The following is an 8,022-nucleotide window of genomic DNA, read 5'->3' on the forward strand; positions in this document are numbered from 1 at the left end:
TTTTGCTATACTGTACTTACCTTGTTCTTTTCCTTTGTTTGATTCACTTTGATTTGTTTTGGTTCAGGTTGGGGAAAGACTGGTTAGAAGCTCTACATTTGGCTGAGATTCTTGACTGTCTACTTTTCTTCAGACTTGAAGACCAGGAGTCCTTATCCCAAGGGCTCCTCTAATGCCCTCATATAGAAGATTTTACCTGGTGAAACAAGTCATCACAATAAGGGGAGTAAGGAGAACAGTCATACGTTGTTGGTGGGAATGCAAACTTGTGCAACCACTTTGGAAATCAGTGTGGCGGTTTCTCAGGAAACTGGGAGTCAACCTACCTCAGGATCCAGCAATTCCACTCTTGAGAATATACCCAACAGATGCCCAATCATACTACAAAAGCAGTTGTTCAACTATGTTCATAGCGGCACTATTTGTAATAGCCAGAACCTGGAAACAACCTAGGTGCCCCACAATAGAAGAATGGATAAAGAAGGTGTGGCACATATACACATTAGACTTCTACTCAGCGGTAAAAACAATGACATCTTGAATGCAAATGGATGAAAATAGAAAACACTTTACTGAGTGAGATAACCCAGACCCAAAAAGAGGAACATGGGATGTACTCACTCATAATTGGTTTCTAGCCATAAACAAAGGACATTGAACCTATAGTTCATGATCCTAGAGAAGCTAAATAAGAAGGTGAACCCAAAGAAAAACATATATTTATCCTCCTGTATATTGGAATTAGACAAGATTGCCGGGCAAAAGTTGGGAGCACAGGGGTGGGAGGATTGGGGGGAAGGGGAGATGGGAAAAGAAAAGGGAGAGGGGAAGGATTGGGGAGAGCTTGGGGGAATGGGATGGTTGAGATGGAGAAAGGGTCGATATGGGAGCAGGAAAGAAGATATCTTAACAAAGGGAGCCAGTTTAGGGTTGGTAAGAGACTTGCCTCTAGAGGGGTTCCCAGGTGTCCAAGGGGATTTCCCCAGCTAGGTCCTTGGGCAGCAGAGGGGAGGGTATCTGAACTGGCCTTCTCCCATAGTCACACTGATGAATATCCTGAATATCACCATAGAACTTTCATCTGGCAATGTATGGAGATAAAGACAGAGACCCACATTGGAGCACTGAACTGAGCTCCCAAGGCCCAGATGAAGAGCAGAAGGAGGGAGAACATGAGCAAGGAAGCAGGGGTGCATCCACCCACGGAGACGGTGGGACTGATCGAATGGGAGCTCACCAAGGCCAGCTGGACTGGGACTGAACAAGCATGTGATCAAACCGGACTCTCTGAATGTGGCTGATAATGGGGGCAGACTGAGAAGCCAGTGATAATGACACCAGGTTTTGATTCTACTGCATGTACTGTCTGTTGTTCCTTTGGAAACTACAACTCCCAGACTCCTCCTGGACTATGGGGACAGGAGGACATCCTTCCCAGACACCCTTGCGCTCCCCGTTAAAAAGGCAGGGCCACAAGAGGCTCTCTCTCTCGTTCGCCTTTCCTTGTGTGTCCTGCACGCCTCCCCGCCCTTTTGTGTTCCCCTCCCCCATTAAAGTGGACCCACGTGGGAGCCGCCGTGTCGTGTCTGTGTTTGTTCCGCCGTGTGTGTCTGTCCTGTGCCCCGTGTTTTAAGAAGAAGAACAGCCTGTTTTTTAAGAAGAACAACACTGTCTTTTTGGGAGCCTAGTCTGTTTGGATGCTCACCTTCCTAGAACTGGATGGAGGGGAGAGGCCTTGGATTTCCCATAGGGCAGGGCACCCTGACTGCTCTTTGGACTGGAGAGGGAGGGGGAGGGGGAGTAGGGGCAATGAAAGGGTAATGGGGGGATGGGAGGAGGCAGAAATTTTTAATAAAAATATTAAAAAAATAATGCCCTCATATAGAAGATTTTAGCTGGGGAAACAAGTCATCACAATAAAGACCCACATTGCACCTAGATATTTTTTATGCGCACATGTGTGCATTAATGTGCATGTAGTACAGGTACACATGTGTGTTGCAGGCTCATATAAACATGTGTGTGCATGTGTGTGTGTGGAGGCCAGAGGCCAACCTTGGATAGAAATCATTCCTCAGGAATCACATGACTTGTTTATTTGTGACAGGGTCTCTCTCAATGACTTGGAACTCAGATAATATATTACGAGGCTTCTCAGTGAGCCCCAGGGACCCACCCGGCTCCTACTTGGCAGCACTGGGACTGCCTGCAGACCCACCATATCTGATGACTCAGTTTATATCTCAGTTTCTCCTGCTTGCAAAGCAGGCGCTGTACCAGCTATACAGCCACACAGCTTGGCAGTTTGTTTTAATTCATTAGAAAAAGACCCCTTTTTCCTCAGCCCGGGGCAAATGGCTAGGAACTGGCTAGTACCTATGAAGGTGGAGGTGCCGTAGGCCCATCTTTGTTCCCTTCTCCGACTCTAGCTTCTGTTGTACCTGCCCCACTCCCCAGCTCTGCCCGAGGACGTGACTCTCTTCCAGCAACCCAGCTGTTTCTCCTGTTGTCTCTCAGTTCTTCCCCAACAACTTCCTTTTCTCTTTGCTGAGCTCTCAGATCTGCTAATGGCTGCCTCCGATTCTGTTTGATGTTTAATGAGGCCTTTTGAGGAATAAGCCATGAGCCTGTCCACTGTCTTTGGGAGCTAATTACAACTGTCTTGATAACAGGTGTGTGAGGTTATGCTCTCTGTCTCCAGGCCTTGCTCTCCTGTGTGCTCCTGGATAGAGCTCACTCATTCTTGTTTCAAATATAGAGGTGGCAGCTCGGCAAAGGCCCTTCAACACTCCATTGATATATTCTGTTTTCCTGCTTTCCAAGGAATAAACATTCTTGTTCCTGAATGGGGATTCTCCTTTCACCAAAGTCAATATTTGTCATTTCATAGTCTTGGTTCCCTTGATCCTTTTCAACCTTGCCAAACTGAGATTCCATCATGTAAAGCAGAGATTCTCATCCTGTGCACTGTGACCCCTTTGGCAAACCTCTATCTCCAAAAATATTTATATTATAAATACTTATATTGATATTATAGATATATTACAATTCATAACAGTAGCAGAATTATACTTATGAAGTAGCAATGAAAATAATTTTATGGTTGGGGGTCACCACAACATGAGAAACTGTATTAAAGGGTTGCAGCATTAGGAAGGTTGAGAACCACTGATGTAAATAATTTTGTTCTGAGCATTGTTATCACCAAGACTTGGCCTATCCTGTCCCCCCACACACACTGGAATTTTTGCCTTCCCCTGTTTTTCTCCCATCCCCATGTATTATCTCTTTCAATAAGAACCAACCAAAGCTCTAAAGTCCCATTTGGACAGGCCATTAAAGTTCATACCTTATCAGTGTTCTCCTATAGGAATGTCTCTCCCCAACCTTGCCGAGGGAGGGGTCCTTGACAGTGCTGTAAATAACATATACCATACGGTACCTTGTGACTCCCTCCCCTTCCCCATCATATCTGACTGGATGAGGCTTGGACACAAACCAACAACATGGCAGCAGCCTGTAAGGATCCTATGCCTTGTTTTACCTATTGATTGGATATATTACTTTCAGTTGGACAATGAGCTGGGAGCTGAGAGATTGAGCAAATCAGGAATATACAGAGGAGAGCAAACACAGGGTCAGCTGCATCACATGCTGGACACAGAGTGGGCAGATTTTAGACTCAGGGTAGTGTAATCCTGTTCTAAGGTCATGTGCTCTGTGAGGATGCTTGAGGATGCTGCTGCAAGCCCACGGGCTTTCTCTTCCCTTTAAACTCATAGAGTCCTTTGAACACTACAGGCACACCTTACAGTACGCAGTCCATATTGCCTGCAGACCTTTTCCAGTATTCATATGGGACTAGAGGGTAAAGGGGACCTCCTGTACCACGTGTCCTCCACAGTGCCTGGAGGGGGATGACACTTGTGAACTATTCAACAAACATTTGCTGAATCAGTGAAGGAAAATGATGGAGGACCAGTGGAGAAAAAGATAAATTAATTAAATGCATATTAAGATTTCTGGATTGCACCAACCACGTAGATCTATGAGTTCATTTAACAGGTGTGTTTGCTGTGCATTAGGTCTTAGATGTACAAACAGAGATGAGAAAGAAACTACCTTGCTGCCTAAGAGGTTCTAAGTCAAGCAGACAAAAAGGATTCATGATCTCAGTTTCTCTTCTATGTTCAGTGGTTCACTGCACCATGATCATAGTTATGTTCGAAGGTTCACTGAGCCATGATCATAGTTGCTGTTGTGTTCAATGGTTCACTGAGCCATGATCGCAGTTGCTGTTATGATCTAAGATTCACTGAGCCATGATTGCATTTATTGAGACCTCAGCCAGTTGGAGATTTTCTTCACTGCCACTAGGGGAAAACAAGAGGAGAACTACCCTACAAGAACTCTCCCTCAGGGAATCCTCTTTTAGTGTTTTCTTCCCATCCCCCAAGATAATATTTTTATTAATTATTTGGAACAAATGCCAGCGGTATTATTCCTTTCAACTCCTGTGTCTTTAAACTTTCTGGACCTCTCCAGTGTTGGGCACTTGACCAAGATAACTGTCTTCCAGAATTGTACGCTGCTCAAACCTAAGACCAAAAAGGAGAAAACACAGAAATTGACCCAAGAAGATTATCCTGACTGTAACTGACACCCTAGGGTCTTTAGGAGAAAACACACTGCTTAATGGCCTTACAGGACTTGGCCCCAGCAGCTGGCTTTCATGCCAAGGAGACCTGGTTTTCCCATCTTGCACCTGGCCCTGAGACTGACTCCTCTAAGCCCCAGCTGCTGGACCCAAAGGGAGGTGCAGACACAGGCTTCAACTTGCAACTCCCCTGCCTTGCATTGAACCTGGGCTTTGCATCAGTTCTGACTTTAGGACCATGTAGTTACCATCCCCTCCCCTCCCAAAAAACTCCGATCTTTCTGTTTTTGTTTTATTTTATACTTTAAAGTTCTGAGTATTCAGGATCTTCAAAAAGCCTAGGTAACACAAAACATTTGTCCACCATAATCTAAGCAGCTAGCCGGGTCTGGACAGAGAAGAATGAAGACAGATACAGCCATCCTGGGATCTCTGACTGCAGAGGCCTCTGGTACTAGCAGCCATGGCGCGTGTAAACACAGCAGCCAGCCTTACAAGGCAGGAAGTGGGAACCTTCCAAAGCAGGAAGAGACTTGCCTGTCCCACGTGCCAGCCTCGAGGGTTCCGGAGAAGGGGGCGTGGAGAAGGTAGCCTTCACAGCGCAGGGCAGGAAGGGCAGAGCATCAATAAACTCACCCATGGATAAGTGTACCTGGAAGGGCACGTGCCTTTTTAGTAGCACCCCTGGTCAGAGAAAGCACCTTGCTGGGAGGCTACTCCTGGGAGACACGAGTTGTTCATGCTCTTTCAGCTCAGGGCTCGTACGACCCTCTCTGTGGAGATTACATCTGTGATCAGCTCCAACTTTTATGAGTTCTTTGAGCTAAAGGAGGTCATAGTGTCTGGGTAGGGACAGGCTCACCCTGCCCGGGGGCTTATTCCTCTCATTCTAATAGCTTAGGGACAAGAGGATCCATAGTGGGGCGGGGGGGGCTGAGGACCTATGTCTGGGTATGTCCCTGCTCAGGGCCTGTATGTGTTCACCCCTTGGAGCCTGCATCTGGGGCCTGGAAAGGTCAGCCTGAGAACCCGTAGGGTAGGAATGCAGGTGAAAATTGAGAGTACAGGCGTGGAAACCAGGACTGGCACTTCCAATCCCTCTATTCCTTCTGTCTGCACAAAGTTGGACAAGGAACTCTTTCTCTAAGCATCTATGATCTGTGCAGTGGGACTAAGCCGCCTATCTGCTAGTCTGTGGCTACTGAGATAACAGTTCAAAGACCCAAGATGCTGAAGAATCAGGAGCTCCCTGCACGGTGGGTGCTATATGAGTCGAGGACTCTTGGTCTTCCCCTAGAAGTAGGTTCCAGTAATTTCTCTGTCCTCAGTGGGTATAGACTTTCTCCCTCCTCTGTTTAAATGGGTCTTACTGATCCTAAAATACTCAGCTCAAATATTTTTTCTTTCTGGAACATTCCCTGACCTCACTAGGTTGACCAGTGCCCCAGTCCCAGGCTTCCTAGTGTGCTTTAGGTTTCACATTATATTTCAAATTATTTGTTAATACATTTTTCTTTCTACAAGGTCATAAACCCCAAGGAGGGCAGGAGCTGTGTTTTTTTATTTGTGTTTCAGCATCATTCATACTGTGCCACAGAAAAAGGTCCAGTGTTAGTAGAGCTGAATTCAGGGTCCAAGCTTGTTTCTTTCTACAAGTTGGGGCAAATGCCCATGGAAGGGGACAAAAATGGTAGCATCAACTGTACCTTCAACACAGTAGGAATCTGAAGGGGGCAAGCTATTCCTGTATGGCCAGCCTGAGCTGGCAAGACCTTCGGAGTATTTGTAGATCTATGCCATTTAAAGGAAGAGGACAAAGGAGCACAAAGGATACCAGAATAATAATGGATCCATTATCAATCTTTGCTGATTGGGCAGAAAGCCATTGCTTGATTGAGCAAGAAAGGAGACATGTATCTGATAGAGAAAGAATGGACTCCACAGTGCTGCAGACCAGTTGAGTGCAGCATCTATTAGTGAGAGGCCGAAGGGGTGTGAGGTAAGAGATTCCAGTTTTGGTTTGTGATCGCAGTTCTACCAAATGGAAACTCAGGTGGCTCTTTAAAACCCGGGTTCCTCATTTAGGCAATGGAAATAGTTAATTGTCTCAGCTGTGCTGTAGTTGTGAGAGGTGAACTCACGATCGGTGTAGAAGCCATTCTTGGCATGCTTGGGACATAGCTAAGTGCTCAGTAAATTGTAGTAAGTGTGTTCATTCTACTGGTTATTTTTCTCCTTGCTTGTGACAAGGCACAAGACAAAAAGCAGCTGGAGGGAGGAAGAATTGCTGGGCTCACGGTTTAAGGAGGATGTCAGTCCATCATACTGGGGAAGGTATGTCAAAGGTCATGGCAGAGCGGGGCTGTGGCCAACGTTCTTTACTTGGCAGTAGACCAGGAAGTAGACCTAGTGACTTATGTCTGCTAGCTAGGCCCCACCTCTTAAAGCTCTACAGATTTAGAAATAACAACAATCAGCTGAGAAACAAGCAGTCAAAGCATGTACTTTAGGAAAAATATTTGCATTAAAACATAACACACACCTTAGTCCCTCCCTTTTTGTCTGAGCATGCAGGGCCTAAGTCTGGGATCTCAGAGAACAAGGAAGGGAGTTGGAGGAAGGGGATTCCTGAAATACCAGATGGCTGTGGGCTAGAAAATGTCCACTTCGTTACCTTATGATTTTAAGGCTCTCAGTGCTTGTCATCTGTGGTTCTAAAGGAGTTAGTCACACGGGAAAAAAACAACAGCGGAAAACATGATCCCAAAGTCAGGACTCCAGAAAACAACAGCGGAAAACAGGATCCCGAAGTCAGGACTCCTGAGTTCTGACTTAAGTCCCACCAGTTCTGGTTTTTCTTTTTTCTTTCTCTGACCCTAGGCAAGTTCCACAAGCTCTCTGGGACTCTGCTCACTCATCTGTCAAATAAAGGAATTGCTCTGCAGCTCCTTTTTAGCTACAACAATCATCGATTCTAATACCGGCCAAATTGAGTTGAAACTCTTTCCCTTCTCGTCTGCATTTGCTTGCTGCCCGGCCCAGTTGGCTGGGGGCGATACATTGATTAATAGGGCCAAGCAAACCTCACTAGATAGGCTTTTCATAAAGAAAACTGATGGTTGAATAAATACAAGTTACATGGAAGTTTAAATCGAGTTTAAGAACCCAGGGATGTCTGTAGTGACAACAAGCTGAGGGTGGCTGTAAGAAATCTATAGCTCCCCCAACCCCGCCGGAAGGCAGAGAGCATCACTGAGCCTGTGTGGCTATGGTCCTCTTCTAAATGGAAAAATGTAAATAGAGGTGGAGTAAAGACCGGGTCTTTATCTTGGCCAATAGGGAACCCAAAGTAAATCACTGCTCTT

The sequence above is a fragment of the Microtus ochrogaster genome, unplaced genomic scaffold (genome assembly GCF_000317375.1).
Source record: "Microtus ochrogaster isolate Prairie Vole_2 unplaced genomic scaffold, MicOch1.0 UNK26, whole genome shotgun sequence".
In the NCBI taxonomy this organism is placed as follows: Eukaryota; Metazoa; Chordata; class Mammalia; order Rodentia; family Cricetidae; genus Microtus; species Microtus ochrogaster.